The following is a 17,199-nucleotide window of genomic DNA, read 5'->3' on the forward strand; positions in this document are numbered from 1 at the left end:
TATTAAAAAATATATTATATTTTACATTTTTTACGATTATTTTTGAAATTTCTCATTATAACTTTTTGTCTTCTACATTTAGGTATATATTATATTCTATAATAAAGAAGCATATTTTGTATACTTTAAATGGTGTATTACAAGAAATTCTAGGATTATTTTTGAATAAGATATTATTTTTAGAAATGTAATCAGTACTTGCAACGATTTTTGATTTGAGGATTATTTTTTAAATTTGTCATTATAACTTTATTTTCTTGTACATAAATATACTATAATATATTGCTCAATAAAGAGGGCTTACTTTCTGTTCTTTAAAATGGTGTATCATCTATATTTAAATAATGGAAACCGAGTGATTCTTTGATATTTTTTAACTTGTATATTTAAAATTATTTCTTTTACAAAAATTACATAAACATTAGTCTAAGAAAACATCACTTTAGTTAAAATTATTTAAACGTTGACATTTAAAAATTTTTCAAAATCAAAGTCTATCTCTTCGTTAGCATTAGCTTCAATATCTTCCTCTGATACCTCAGTTATCTTAGAGTTCCCACAATTAGTACCCATGCACATACACCCTTTGCAGAATATTGAACAACTACTTCCTATCTTCCTACAACAACAGTTCTTTGTACATCCTTTGGTACATTTACATGCTATTTTTTCAAGCAAAGCTTGTGGTGCAGGAGCTTTGACAGTACAATTGACTGTCTACTGTCTAAAATTTACTGTTTACAGTAATATTTAATATTGGAATTATTCCATATTTTGAAGTTTGCCCGGCCGAGTCAAGTGTATCCATAGTACCTATAAAAAATAAGATTCAATCATAACACACAATCACATAAAAAAGTTATAATGAGAAATTTAAAAAATAATCCTAAAATCAAAAATCGTTGCAAGTACTTATTACATTTTGAAAAAGCATATCTTATTAAAAAGTAATCCTAGAATTTTTTATAATACACCATTTTAAAGTAAACAGAATAAGCTTTCTTTTTTATGATATATACCTAAATGTAAAAAAAAATTATAATGTGAAATTTAAAAAATAATCGTAAAAAATATAAAAACTTATTAAAAGTATAAAATCTTGAAAAAGATAACCCCTTTAAAAGTAGGCGTACAACGTTATACAGTAGAAAATTTTAAAGGTAATTGATTTCTATTCCTCTTAATTATCATTGCATATTCCTAAAGTTGTGTAGAAAAAAGTTACAGAACAATATTTGCGAAATAACAACGAAAATTGCCCAAAATTGCTGTTAGTGGCGAACTTTGAAAAATTATATTTCGAAAACTGTAAATCCTCAGGACCTCTACTAAACATCATTTTAAAGAGAAAATATGTAAGTTTTTTTTCTGTGAAACAATGTCTATACCTATATCCCCGTGGACAAAAGTTATGGGACAAAAAACAAAATTTCTTTCTTTTGGGTTTCTTTGTGCTTTTTCTTTTGAATATATTTTTGTAAAAAAAAGTATCTTTGACTTTAAAAAGTTATATTTAAATAGGAAATTTAACCAGGAACAATTTTTATGTAGACGTGTTTGTACCAAAAGTGCATAGAACTCACCCTAATGTAACCTGTGCTCAGGGACTAATTCACCCATTTCTCAAAAACGCACCCCTTTAAATGGTAGCACTCTGCGGTTTTTTCATATATAGAGATTCATTGACCATACGAAATAATAAAACCCCGTTAACGTTGTAGTTCCTTTCTATAGTACATAATCAATAGCCTAATAATAAGTTTGAGTTTTGTTTAAAATAATTGTAATTAGTTAATTTTATGATTAGGTTTTATAAAAACGCTATAAAGTAAAAATAAATTTTATTACAATAAATCATTTAAATCAAATCTATAATTATTTTAGCGTCAATTCCCTATTCTTTGCTACAATGTTGCCTACTTTAAATTCTTATGGAAAATTTAATATTTCATCATTCTGCTATACAATATCCAAGGCAGCGTAAAATATCATATGTTACACCACGTTCTCTCTTTAAGAGACGTAATTGAAAATGGGAACAAATATAGATATACAAATAGCGATTGCAATTGCAAAAACTAGCCTGAATCCATCTGGATCCAGCAAAATGTGGAATCAAAATAAAAACACGATTTTAGGCGATAAGACTTATCAAACAAACCTACCTCTCACAGAACTGCACATATAGGCGGTTGGAGAGAAAGCCATTTTGCCCTCTAATCTTGTCGATTTTAAGGTCATCAAATAGGCATAAACCATGGACAAATGATCGACTTACTCTTTCGGTGTCATAAACGGTCCTTTCCTTTTTCAAAAACTTTTCGTAATCTATTTGGAAACCAGTTTTTTTTTGTTATAAAAGTTTTCTCTCTCTCGTTTCAGTTCAATCTCAAGTTTTTGTTCTAAAGTAAAACTCACGGGCTCCAGATTAGCTGGCCCGTCTTCTACTTCCATTATGCCCTTTTGCACTGGTTTCACCATCACTTGTTTGTTTATACGACTTAACAAATTTTTCATCTCTCGTCGCATTGCATTCTTTTTCGGCATGGGGAACTAACCAAGATTGTTTAGTCCTTCGTCATACTTTTTAAGTCGAGAATATCATAAGAATTAATATAATATAATTATAATATATTACAATAAGAATACCATAATAAAATAATAGATATAATTGATAATAAGATAAGAATCTAAAATTATGGTGCAACGTAAGTGATATTCAAGGAGGACCTATCTATAAGTAGAGCTTAGCTAAGCTGGAGCTTAAGATCTGTTGGTGCAACCAGGCATTTTAATGTACCTGTAATTTCAGAGAAACGCCGTTCCGCGATTCTGTTGCGTAGTGCTTCCGATAGCTCGGCACTAATGCTAGAGTTCTGGTTGTTTATTTTGTCTAAGATAATTTTCATGATTGGGTCTGCTTTTATTAAAATGGGCTCTCTTCTGCAAAAGGCTTCTACAGCCAGTTTCACCGGTTGAAGAGTGGCTATCAAGTCATTGATTATTGACCAATCGCCAGCAGAGAATTTTATCGTAGAATCAATGTCTATCAACGCTTCATCGATGAAAACTTTTAGGCTGTAGAAACGTTCCAGCCTACTGAGCAAACTGTTCCACTTGGTGCGGCAGTCAAGAATCAAATATAATTCCTTTCCCTTTCTTGATTCATTTTTGCAAACACATATCGTCTTTGGAAGATAATTTTATAAAAGTTTTACGAATTTGACACGTTTCAGGATTCTAGCATGTAAAGAATCTACTGGATCCAGCTGGATTGCTGGATGCTGGATCCAGCAATTGAAATTATTATATACAAAGTATGTGCGTCCCCCGAGATCGAAGGATCCCTAATCCAGATCCCCAATTAGATAGATCATCTTGTGATTGAAAGTCTTCTCCTTCTCTTCTTATACTTGTTGTAGATCTGTCGATCTGTTAATTCCGACGTTGAAGTATTTCCTGAGAGGTAGACTGCCAGCTATCTCTCCATTTTTTGGTGGTCTCCCCAGTGGACGCGTACCTGCTGGTTTTCCTTCTAGAGAAATTCTTGGTTGTCTGTGCTCCTCCATTCTTTTTACATGACTGAACCATTTTCTTCGTCTTTGCCCGCCCCATCTGACTACATCTTGCACGCCACATTGTTTCCTGATGATGTTGTTTCGTATTCTATCTCTTCTTGTCTTCCCTGCTATTACTCTTAGTGTCTTCATTTCGGCTGTTCGTAGCATGCTTTTGGTTTTATTGGTGTCTTCTCTTGATTCAATGCCATAAGTCATAACAGGTCTGATGCAAACTTTATAAATTCTAACTTTGCTGTCCATTCTCATATATGGGTTATTCCAGACCACATCTCTCAAACAACCAGACAAGACAGCGGCCTTGTTAATTTGTCCTCTTAGGTCCCTGGCTGGGTCATGATAACTTGATAACACTACACCTACATATTTGAACTGGTTTATCTGTTCTATGGGTTTCCCCTCTACCATGAGCTTGCATCTAATTGGGTCTTTCCCAATGATAATGCATTTTGATCTCTGCATGGATATGTTCATGTTGAGTCGTCGACATGCTTGATAGAATCGATAAAGTTGTCTTTGTATGTCATCCTCGTCCTTTGCAATCAGGGCTGCATCATCCGCATAGCACACTATACTGATTTTACTGCGGCCGAGGCTGTATCCTAGTTGCAGCGAGTTCACATCCTCTATTATTTCATCCATTAGCATATTGAATAGAAAGGGACTGAGGCTGTCTTCCTGCCTGATTCTTCCTGGTGTTGGTATGTTGGCCGTAGTGATGTCGTTTGTTTTAATTTTTGTCGTATTGTTATTGTTAATTTGTTTTATGACTTCAACAATGTTTGTCGGTATCCTTTTTTGCTTAATTTTCTTTATTATATCGCTAAGTCTGACTCTGTCAAATGCTTTCGTTATGTCTACGAAGCAAATACATGCAGGTTTGTTATATATTCTATCGACTTCTCTTTCACTTGTTTCACTTTCACTTGTTTTCACTTGTGATTGAAAGTAAATACATGAATAGAATTGGAAAGGTAAGAAGTAGGTTTGAGAGAATATGAAATCTCTTCGGACTATGACCTCGTTAAAGTAACAACGGGGGAGGGAGGAGGCAGGAAAAAAAGTGAAAATGAACAATAAAACGAACAGAAAGTACAATATTGAAAAACTAAAGAAAGTAGACGTAAAAAATAAATAAGAATAAGTGATAAATGAAATCTTTTAGAATAAAATAGAATAGAAATATGCTTTACTGTCACTGAAAAATATACAAATTTTATGGACAAAGCTTAATATAAAGTCAGAAAAAATAAATAAATAATATCTAACAAGAACAATAACAAATACAATTTTCTGAAATTTGATAAATCGTCAATATAAAAAAAATACAAAAATACAAAATATAAGTTAATAAAGTAAAAAAAAACAAAATCGATATATTGCAACAATTTTAACAACCGATCAGACAACAATTAATAGATAATAGACATTATAAAATAACAAGAATATAGTATAATTCGAGGGAAACTGAAAGCTATTTTAAGAAAGAAAAAGCAATTCCATAATAAGTTGATATTAATATAGATGAAAAGGTCTGACGTCGTCGAATGGATAGCCAGACTAAAATAGAGATGGGCAGGATAGCCCACATAGCCAGAATGACAGATGGGCTATAGACAAAGAGGATATTGGAATGATGGAGACCAAGAAAAGACGAGAGAAAAGATGATCTGACGATTGAAGAAGGCCAAATAAAAATTGGATGAGAGCGGTGCAAGATAGACGGAATTGGATACAGGAGAAAAAGGCCTATGTTTAGCAGTGGACTTTTGAGACTGGATGATGTGAATAGAGATAAATACTTTAGTGTGACGTATATAAGTGGTAAAAGCTATAGTTCTAAAAGGGTGGACACTCTTGCATAATTGGGTGTAGTATTCGATAAAAATGGAGATGAGGTGGAGATGAAGATGTGAAGATGGAGAGAGGCTACTATAATTGCAAAATTGAGTAAAAAATTAGACAGTTTAAGAGGAAACAGTAGCGACCAACAGGTAGCAAAACCGCGTTCCAAGATTGCGGCTGTAATTATGAATATTTTTTCGAGATATTTGGCACACGTATTCGTAATATAATGAAGAATGGCGGTACAGAGCCCAATGTGAAAAATATATTAATATGTGGAAATTACTCTGTAATTAAATACAATATTAAAAAAACGAGCCTGTACCGCCATTAAGAAGAACAAAAATATACACTTTCTTCAAATAAACTTTTTTATCCGATGCCTAGATTTTGTGTCATTTTGGAACTACTAAAATTTTTTATTTCATTAGTAGTTCCAAAATGACACAAAATCTAGGCATCGGATAAAAAAGTTTATTTGAAGAAAGTGTATTTTTTTGTTCTTCTTAATGGCGGTACAGGCTCGTTTTTTTAATATTGTATTTAATTACAGAGTAATTTCCACATATTAATATATTTTTCAAATTGGGCTCTGTACCGCCATTCTTTATTATATTACGAATACGTGTGCCAAATATCTCGAAAAAATATTCAAAATTACAGCCGCAATCTTGGTACGCGTTTTCGCTACCTGTTGATCGCTACTGTTTCAACTTAAGAGTCAAAATGAATTCATAATACTTTAGTCAAGGAAACTCCCAAATATATTGATGAGACCCACAGCAACATAATTATGCCTGAGAGGCATGAACATTAAATAAGAACGATGAGGATACTCTGGAAAGATGACAAGGAAAAATATTCAGATGCGTTTTCGGATGAAGGAAGATAAACGAGTGGGAGAAAATAACAAATACCGAAACAAGGGCTTTGACAAGAAACCTACTAATATAACTAGGTTCGTCAAGTCACAAAGAATAAAACAGTAGGGACATGCAGAACGAATTGCGGCGAACACAATTTCTAAATTAGTTATGATCAGAAAACTCATCATCATTACCCAGCCCCTTGCGTATACTGCTGGACATAGGCGTCCCTCATTTTTGTCTATTTTGCTCTATTTTGAGCACTTTGCATCCAATTTCTTGACACTTTTTTGAGATCGTCAGTCCAACGAGTAGGGGGCTTCCTCTACTTCTTTTTTCTAATCTAGGCCCCCACTCAAGTAATCTATTCATCCATATGCCATCACTGATTCTGGCGACGTGTCCGGCCCAGTTCCATTTCAGGGTGTCAATTCGGGAAATTACATCGGTAACTCCTGTTCTTCGTCTTAAGTATTCATTTCTAACTCGGTCACGAAGCGACATACTCACTCAGCATTGACCTTTCCATTTTCCTCTGAGCTATTTAGAGCGTTTTAGAAGTTGTAGCTGTCAATGTCAAAATTTCGGCACCATAAGTCATCACAGGCAACATACATTCACAGAACAGAAAACTAAACGGTTCCAAAAGAAGAGGTAGATCTAGAACTAGGTGGATTAATAAAGTGGAGGAAGACTTTAAGTGACTGGAGAAAAACACAATACAGAGGTGAATGTAGAAATATTGTTCATCAGATCCGTTAGAAAAGTTAAGAATTTTGAATATAGGTATGTTAAATTTGAGTATGGTTTAAAATAATTCTAAGTAGTTAATTTTCTGATTATATTTAATAACAATGCCCTAGGTGTTAAGCGCCTGTTGTGTGTATAAAAGCGCCTGTTTTTATTATTTATAGGAGAGAATATAAAATAATTTGACGATATAAAATACTAAAAATTCCAAAAATTACACTATAATAAAAAAGTACTTTTTTTTAATAACACGGATTTGTTATATACAGGACACAACAGGTTTCAAAAGAATAAAATATGAATTTTTAGTTGGTGTACTAACTGTTAAAATTATAATTCCAAAAATTACACTAGTATAAAAAAAATTTATAATACCACGGATGTTTAAAATGGTATATAATATAATAATTAACTTATAAAATATGAATTTGAAGTAGATCAACTTTTAATTATTTATTAAAAAAATTAAAAAAAGATAGGCAACAGCCGTGTTTGAACTAGGGAACTCTCGATCTGCAGTCTAATGCCACTGACCCACCATCAACTTGTAGATATCGATTTATTAACGTACTTTAAAATATCATTGCATTAGTCACAGTTTTAAAATAGTTTGAAATAAAAGAAATCGATTTATCCATACAGGGTGATTGATTAGTGGGGTAAAAGCTCCGTGGATCCGTTATAGTAATAGATAGCAATAAAAGTTAATGACAAAAATTGTAACCAACTTTGATTTCAGATTGATAATCAGTAATCGTAAATTGTCAAATTTAGACAATTCAGTCATGGCTTGCCTAAAATTTGGATAGGTTTAGACCCATAATTATTAATAATTTGCTCTGAAAAATGAAAATATCTCGAAAACTAATAAATTTAGACAAAAGGAATGTTATATAAAAATTAAAGTACGGTAATGGTACTTTTCGATATCATTAGTTTGAACAACAATAGTTTGAAATAAAAAAAATCGATTTATCCATACAGGGTGATTGATTAGTGGGGTAAAGCTCCGTAGATCCGTTATAGTAATAGATAGCAATAAAAGTTAATGACAAAAATTGTAACCAACTTTGATTACAGATTGATATTCAATAATCAGTAATCGTAAATTGTCAGTTTTGGACAATTCAGTCATGGTTTGCTTAAAATTTGGATAGATTAGACACGTAATTAATAATTTGCTCTGAAAAATGAAAATATCTCGAAAACTAATAAATTTAGACATAGGGAATGTTATATACAAATTAAAGTACGGTAAAGGTACTTTTCGACAGTGCTATAAAATACAGGGTGTTTCATTTAAAATTACTGACAAAATAATGTACTTGCGTTTTGACTCACCCTGTATTCAATATAAAGAAAATTAGCAATATCGATTATTTATGAAAATTTTGAAAATAAATAAAAAATACGGCATTAATAAACGATTGCCGTTGGTCTTATTTTTATTTATATAAGGAGTTAAATTTGTTACGATTTTCATATAAAATTGGTTATAACTTTGTAAATACCATGTATATGTATAACATACTAAACCTTTATATTTTTGTAATGGAGAAGTTAAGACGATTTTGACTATAAAATAAAATACAGGGTGTTCAATTTAAAAAAACATAATTTTGATCTGTCACTATGTTATCGAACACCCTGTAACATTCTAACTAATTTTGTAATGTGAAGTTCAAAGTTGGATACAATTTTTGTTATTAACTTTTATCGCTATCCGTTACTATAACGGATCTACGGAGCTTTACCCCACTAATCAATCACCTTGTATAATAGTAGGTAAATATTACATTGTTAGCTAGTTCTAAGCTATTTTGAAAATTTCAGGTATGTAGGTAGCCTAGAACTATTTTTAAAATGGATTACAAAATTTGCGGTGTCAGTGACAACAACCAAGCCAAGTATAAAAAACGTTTTAAAAATAAAGTTTATTCCAATAAATCATATAAATCAGTTCTATAATTTTAGCGTCTATTCCCTATTCTTTGCTACAATGTTGCCTACTTTAAATTCTTATGGAAAATTTAATATTCCTTCATTCTGATATACATTTCCAAGCCAGCGTAAAATCTCATATGCTACACCACGTTCTTGAACTTATCTTCAACGTCGAAAGTTCTCTCTTTAAAGGGACGTAATTGAAAATGGGATCTTAAATGCAGTTTGACTTATCTCCGGCCATTTTTCTTCTTCTTCTTTCGCGACGCCGCCGAATTATTAAATTACGTCGACCACATATTTTATCTTAGCATTGCCACCGAGAGGATAATTTACATTTAATACAACGGGTGATATCCTCGAGCAGGGCAATTTATCTTTACCTTTCTGTTAAAAAAATGATATACGTATCTATGATAGCCATTTTATTTAGATAAGTATCTGAGTATAAACACAGGGTGACTTTTACTCAACAAAATCACAGTTATATTAAGTTCCCTTCACCACAGAAATAATAAGTATAAGTATAAGTATGAGGTTTTTCTTTATAGGGTACCGATATGAACTTTTAATGATTTAAGAATGTTTCTTCTTCTTCTTCTAGTTCCTTGACCATTGTCGATCGTTGGATATCATGTTGGCTACCATATTCGGTATCCTCACTTTATTGGCAGCAGCTCTGAATAACGATATGGTCGATTTTCCGATGAACTTGGATTTTTAAGTCATGGTGTTCATCTTCTACTAAAACCGCGGTCACCTTGGATCTTTCCCTCATCATCACTTAGCGCTATAACCCTGGGTAGGTCCTGACTGACTGTACAACTTTTGTCCAATTTGTTCGGTCTTCCATCAACCTAGGGTCAAATGGAGTGTTCATTTTCCGGAGATCTACTTGGATGTTATCTCTTCATCGCATTCTGGAACGTCCCAATGGTCTTTTGCCTGTAGAAATCTTCTTCAACACCAGTCTTATAAGTATCTTGTTATGAAGTCTGGATCTTTCTCTGAATTATTAAATTTAAAAGTTCATATTTTTAACGAAGTCTCATGATCTAACCGAAGTATTTTAGCTTGTGTTTCTTTATTATATTTGCCAGTTGTGTTGTTTGATTCAGCCGTCTAGACCTTCCTCATTTCTGACTTTTTCAATCCAGCTTATTCCATTTTATTCAGATAAGTATCTGAGTATAAACCGGTCTAGGACGTTTCATCGCCGCCAGTTCATCGCCGGCCGATTCATCGCCGACCGATTCATCGCCGGCCGATTCATCGCGCCGGCCGATTCATCGCGCCGGCCGATTCATCGCCGGCCCATTCATCGCCAGTTAATTAATCGCTAACTGATTTATTTCCAAATTTCCGACCAATTTTCTACAGTTACATATTTATTATTTATTTTTATTATTAATTAGGAATTCTAGGAAATGACCTAACCTAACCTAACCTGACACTACATAAATTTGAACATACATATTTCTACAAGGCCATTTTAACACTACAAATTTAATACTTCTTCTTCTTCTTCAGCCTGTGTTCTTCCACTGCTGGACATAGGCCTCTTCCATTTGCTTCCATCGATTTCTACTCTTGGCAATTCTCATCCACTGTTTGCCCGCGACTTGTTTGATATCATCTGCTCTTCTGCGGTCTGCCTACTCCTCGCCTGTTCTCTCTTGGTCTCCAGTTTTTTAGTCTCTGTGTCCATTTTTCGGGATTATCTCGGGCAACATGTCCGACCCATTGCCACTTGAGCCTTGCTATGCGTTCTGCGACATCAGTAATCTTTGTTCTTTCACGAATGTCGATATTTCGAATTTTGTCTCTCAAACTAATCCCTAGCATGGCCCTCTCCATCGCTCTTTGAGTTGTACTGAGCTGCTCTAAGGTTTTCTTTGTAAAGGCCATGGTCTCCAGTCCATATGTAGTTACAGACAAGATACATTTGTCATAAGCTCTACGTTTTAGACACATTGGTATATCTCTATTTTTCAAGATAAAGCTTAACTTGCTGAAAGATACCCAAGACAATTGTATGTGTCTTTTTATTTCGGCTATTTGGTTTTCTTTGCCGATTTTAATGGTGTGTCCAAGATATATATATATATATATATATATATATATATATATATATATATATATATATAGTGGTCTACATTTTTAAGATTGACGTTGTCAATAACAAGATTAGTTTGTACATTACTCATTATTTTTGTTATCTGAAGATTCATTTTGAGACCTATTTTATTTGACTGCTGGTTTAGCTCCTTCATCATTTGTTCCAGTTCCTTGATATCTGTACTGAATAATACTATGTCGTCCGCAAACCTCAAATGACTCAAATGTACACCATCAATAATATTTAGACCTTTTTCCTCCCAGTCGAGCTGTTTGAATACATTTTCCAATGCTAAGGTAAAGCTATTTAATACTAATTTAAGTAATTTAATTTTTACTAATTTATTTATTTTATTTAATACTAAATAAAATTTAATACTAATTAGTATCAAATTTAGGGGAAGTAGAATAGAACAGTAAATTAATATAATATTAGTTTTTTTCTTTTTAATTGTCATAAGTTTTGAACTGAATTTAACGTCGTGTCGTGTCATCTCCCATGATACAAAATCAACTGACTAACTAGCGATCAACCGGACGGCGATGAAACGGACGGCGATGAAATGGACTGGCGATGAACCGGCGGCAATGAAACGTCCCATTCCGGTATAAACACAGGGTAACTTTTACTCAACAAAAACACACTTACCTTAAATTCCCTTCGCCATAGAAATAATCATAGAATATCGTATAATAATGAGGTTTTTTTATAGGGTAGCGATATGAACGCTTAGTGAATGAAGAATATTTCTTATTCTTCTAGTCCCATGACCATAATCAATCGTTGGATATCATGTTGGCTAAAATATTCGCTATTGTGACTTTATTGACAGCAGCTCTGAATAAGGGGGGGTTCAAATGGGGTAATGAAGCGCAATACAAGATGCTGTTTTCAGTTAGCATCTCTAGCCTCTCCTACTCAATTCCTATCCTCACCTCCACGAAGTGCGGCTTGGGCTGCACGGGTGAACCCTGGAGAACCTGAGCAACCTTACCGGAGATTGGGTAACCAACCCCAGTGAAAAGTAGGGTCAGGGCTGACGAGGAAGGGAGAAATGGTCCTCCGAAAAGGGGGTTGGGCGATAGGCCAGTAACCTATTCTTGTAAAAAAGTACTACTACGAAACCTTCAGATAGCCCTTGGAATGGACGGATATCAAGACGACGACTTTGGCAAGGGAATATGGAATTTATGCTGGAAACATGGAATGTCAGAACGCTAAATAGACCAGGAGCACAGAGGATCCTTCTACACGAACTGAAAAGATATAAAATAGGAATCACTGCAGTACAAGAAACTAAATGGTTGGGAAAAGGTATCCGGGACACTAAAACACACACTATACTGTATAGCGGTAAAGATGAAGGAAATAAAGAATTTGGAGTAGCCTCTATCGTAGATAATAAAATGAAGCACCTGATAACAGATTTTCAAGCCATCAACGAAAGAATCTGCAAGCTTAGGATAAAAACGCATTTCTTTAACATAACCCTTATAAATGTACACTGTCCCACAAATGAACAGGAAGAAGACACTAAGGTAGCCTTTTATCAAGATCTAGAACGAATCTATGACTCAATACCAAGAAACGACCTTAAAATGGTGATAGGCGACACAAACGCCAAAATCGGAAAAGAAGAAGAGTACATAGGGTTAATAGGGAAACATAGTTTGCATAGAGACACAAATGAGAATGGCCAGTTTCTAATAGATTTCGCAGCTGGAAAGAATATGATTATCAATTCGACATGCTTCCCACATCGGGACATACATAAGGGCACTTGGATATCACCTGACGGAAACACAATAAATCAAATAGACCATATACTGACTGAAAAAAGAATGGCGATGAGTATATTAGATGTAAAAAGCAGACGTGGCGCAAACTGTGACTCAGACCATCTACTAGTGCAGACACGGTTTAGATGCAAAATCAGTCGACAGGTAAAGGAAAAATATCCAAAACAAGAAAAACTAAACTTAGATAACCTAAAAGTCTCTGAGGTACAAGAAAGATTTGAGAGAACAGTGGATGAAAAATTACTAGAAGAAAACAGAGCAGACTTCAAAATAGAAAATCAATGGAACACCATAAGCAGTATCATACTAAACACAGCGAAAGGAGTCATAGGAACAAAGACACAACGGAGAGAAGAAACATGGTTCGATGAAGAATTCAAACAAGCTATACAGGAAAGAAATGAAGCACATAAGAATTACAAAAGACGAAGAGCAGATAAACTGTGCAGGCAGAAAAAGAGAAAGTACGAAAACCAACGGATACTAAACATAGAGAGGGAGTTTAAGGAAAACGAAACACGTAGTGCATACCAACTTATTAAGCATTTAAGACAGGGATACAAACCGAAGACTAGCCTCTGCAAAAATAAGAAGGGTGAAATCATTAGCGATATGGACGAAATTAAGATAACCTGGATGACATATTTTAAGGAAGTATTAAACAAAGGGGCACAACCACCATTACAACAACAGAGGCAGCAGCAGGCACGGCAGGGGGTACAACAACAAGAGCTGGGGGAAGATGGAGAAGAAAATGAATTAACTAGACCCCCAACGCTAGAGGAGGTCCAAACGGCAATCCACATATAAAAAAGCCATAAAGCACCGGGAATAGATAAAATACCGGCAGAACTACTCGGAAGGAATTTGACACAACAGATGTACCAGCTAATACGAGAGATATGGATAGAAGAAGAAATCCCCCAACAATGGAAGAAAAGTATAATCTGCCCTATTCATAAAAAAGTAGACAAACTGTTGTGTCAGAATTATAGAGGCATCTCTTTACTTTGTTCGGGATACAAAATATTCACAAACATCCTTAATCGAAGACTTCAACCTCTCACGGAAAAAATCGTCGGGGAATATCAAGCAGGGTTTAGGCAACATAGATCTACCGTTGACCAACTATTTACAGTTAAACAAATACTAGCCAAAGCATGGGAATATGACATGGACGTTTACAATCTCTTTGTAGATTTTAAACAAGCCTATGATTCAATCGATAGAACAATTCTACCTAATATATTGGAAGAATTTGGCATACCATCAAAATTAATACGACTAGTGCAAATACAAGAATCTACAGGTCGAGCAAGTCTCGTAAATTTCACGATTGCGAGCCACGCTTCACGCAACCGTGTTTGCGTACTTGTGTTTCGAGTTGCGTGGTCGTGCGGAGTTATATTTACCAAATTTAAATGTTTCTACTTCTTCTCTTCATTTGAATGGCCTTAGCTGCCAGGGCTATCCGGCCACAAATGTTTCTACTGATTCATACGCTGTCAAAATTAAATCAATATGGCTACTGGGTGTAAAAGATAAATCAAAATCTTCTATCTGTTCTTAATGAGTTTTAGATAATTTTAGTTGTATTTCTTTGTAATTTTGTGTTGTACAAAGATTAATTTAACATTTTCTCTGGAAGTATTAATTTAGAAAGATAATTATGCTTCATTGGTGTTGTGCTTTGAAGTGTGAAATGCAAAGTAATTGTGATAAAGTTCACTTTTAAACTGAACTAAATAAGGTATCTTAGAGACAACAATGGTTAAATGCAATACAATGTACAGGTTTTACTAGCGAAATGAAAATTTTCCTGTCCTGTCTGCTGTAATCATTTTATATCTGGTAAGTTACAATTACAACAGTAACGATTTTTGAAGATGTTAACATTTTAATCTTATAGGAAAACCAGCCGACTTAATCGATAATAACAATCTCCAGATTGGGTTCCTTCAATAAATATGGGCTATTAACACAATGAAATAAGTTCCAGAAAATCTAAAATGGAGTGGTATCAAAGGAGAATTAAAGGAAAAAATATTCATATTGAAATTATTTATAAGGCACTGGACTGTCTTAAATTCTACAATAATACTAGGTGGGTAAATGATTTTAGACATTTTTCATTAAGAGTAGATTAAGATTAAGTAGATTTTCATTCAGTAGATTTAAGACTTGTTTACACGGGTAGAGTAATGATGCAAGTACTTGATAGAGTAGAGTAACTCTACCTGTAAAAATGCTCAGCACAGTAGAATAGCTGGTAGAGTGTATAGTTGGAGTTAAAGTAGAGTGACTAGCAACCTATGGCAAAGTAACTACTCTATGACCACCACTACTGCCAAAATGTCTACTCGGCTGCACACTCTACCCATGGAACACGCTCAATTATGGCAGAATAGAGTAGGTAGGAGAGTACATGGGGGCGCTGTCATGCTGGCTGGAATTGTGTTTTGTGTAAATAGTGAAAATGAAGTTCACTGAAGATGAAACTTTAAAACTTGTAGAGCTATAATACAGCGCTTACCAGTGTTTATGGAATTTAGGTAGTGTATACTACAGAAATAAAAGTTTGCAGCAACCTGCGGAGGATGAAATCGTCGAAAGAATGGCAAAGGGGGCTTTGGAGTAAACAAGCTTAAGCAAAAAATTAAGAATTTAAGGTGCACTTATAATCAAGAGTGTTTAAAAATACAAAAATCGGTTTCACTATACTAGCATCAGTACTATACTTGTACTCTCCTCATGTGAATGGTATTAAGCCATTTTTGGTAGAGTACTACTGCTACTCTACTCTCCTCAAAACTCTACCCATGTAAACAAGTCGTTAGAAACAGTGGAAAATGAGGTAGCTAGTAGAGTAGTAGTAGAGTAAAATATACTGGTTTAGCAAATTACAATGTTTTAAGGTAATACAGTAGCGATAAACAGGTAGCCAAAACGTGTTCCAAGATTGTCACTGTAATTTTGAATATTTTTTCGAGGCATTTGGCACACGTATTCGTAAAATAATAAAGAATGGCGGTACAGAGCCCAATTTGAAAAATATATTAATATGTGGAAATTACTCTGTAATTATACAATATTTAAAAAACGAGCCTGTACCGCCATTAAGAAGAACAAAAGAAAATACACTTTCTTCAAATAAACTTTTTTATCCGATGCCTAGATTTTGTGTAATTTTGGAACTACTAATGAAATAAAAAATTTTAGTAGTTCCAAAATAACACAAAATCGGATAAAAAAGTTGTATTTGAAGAAAGTGTATTTTTTTGTTCTTCTTAATGGCGACAAGCTCGTTTTTTTATATTGTATTTAATTACAGAGTAATTTCCACATATTAATATATTTTTCAAATTGGGCTCTGTACCGCCATTCTTTATTATATTACGAATATGTGTGCCAAATATCTCGAAAAAATATTCAAAATTACAGCCGCAATCTTGGAACACATTTTCGCTACCTGTTGATCGATACTGTTTCCTCTTAAGATAGTTTTAATAGTTATTTATGATATAAGTATTAAAAGTACAATTTTAAGACGCGCATGTGAAAGTTAACTTGAAAAAATAATTTTATTAATGTTTTGACTTCCACATCAGATGTCATTGTCAAAATACAAAATATTCATTATTAGGTTTGTTCTAGCAAACAGTCAAACTAGTCAAAAACCATCAGCAAACAGTTGGTCAGTAAAAGAACATAATACAGTCACCAGTGCGATCCCCTCTAGTCGCGCTGGTCCACTATTCGCTGATGGTTTCAAACTGATGCTAGAACAAACCTATTATTATTATGCATATCATTATCTGTAAATAATATTTCTTCTGATTGTTAATTGTAAAGGATAGAAAAATTACCATTTATTTTATTTTTTTAGAATCAGCTGAGAGAAGTGGTCTACAAAAAACCAGGAAGGAAACGGAATATGTGGCTACGAAAGGCAAAAGAAAGGTTTACAAAGCAAATGTGACACATTTTTTTGAAATATTTAGGAATATCAGTAAATTGCATTAAAAAAATGTATGAAAAGATTTTGTTCAATAAAAATGTTTATATTTATCAAGGATGTATTATTTGGTATGGCCACATATTGTCAGTGATGTAATAATACATCCTATCTGTTTTTTCATGAGTTTTGTAAGAGAGACACTAAAAACTTGTCTTAGGGTCACCTCCTGTTTTCATATGATATTTTTTGACTTGTTTTGTAGTAAATTAAACTATCTATGAACTACAAAACAAGTCAAAACTTACATATGAACATAGGAGGTGACCTTAAAACATGTTTT

The 17,199-nt window shown here is 33.6% G+C and overlaps 1 long non-coding RNA gene across 1 annotated transcript; it reads left to right on the forward strand.

Moving 5' to 3' along the window:
• Nucleotides 1–14,447: 14,447 nt before the first annotated feature.
• On the forward strand, nucleotides 14,448–17,010 carry LOC126890481 (uncharacterized). The gene is made up of 3 exons (XR_007700335.1): nucleotides 14,448–14,752; nucleotides 14,811–15,005; nucleotides 16,788–17,010. It is a non-coding gene; the product is annotated as an uncharacterized LOC126890481 (long non-coding RNA).
• Nucleotides 17,011–17,199: the final 189 nt, after the last annotated feature.

Source organism: Diabrotica virgifera, chromosome 8 (genome assembly GCF_917563875.1).
Source record: "Diabrotica virgifera virgifera chromosome 8, PGI_DIABVI_V3a".
Classification (NCBI taxonomy): domain Eukaryota; kingdom Metazoa; phylum Arthropoda; class Insecta; order Coleoptera; family Chrysomelidae; genus Diabrotica; species Diabrotica virgifera.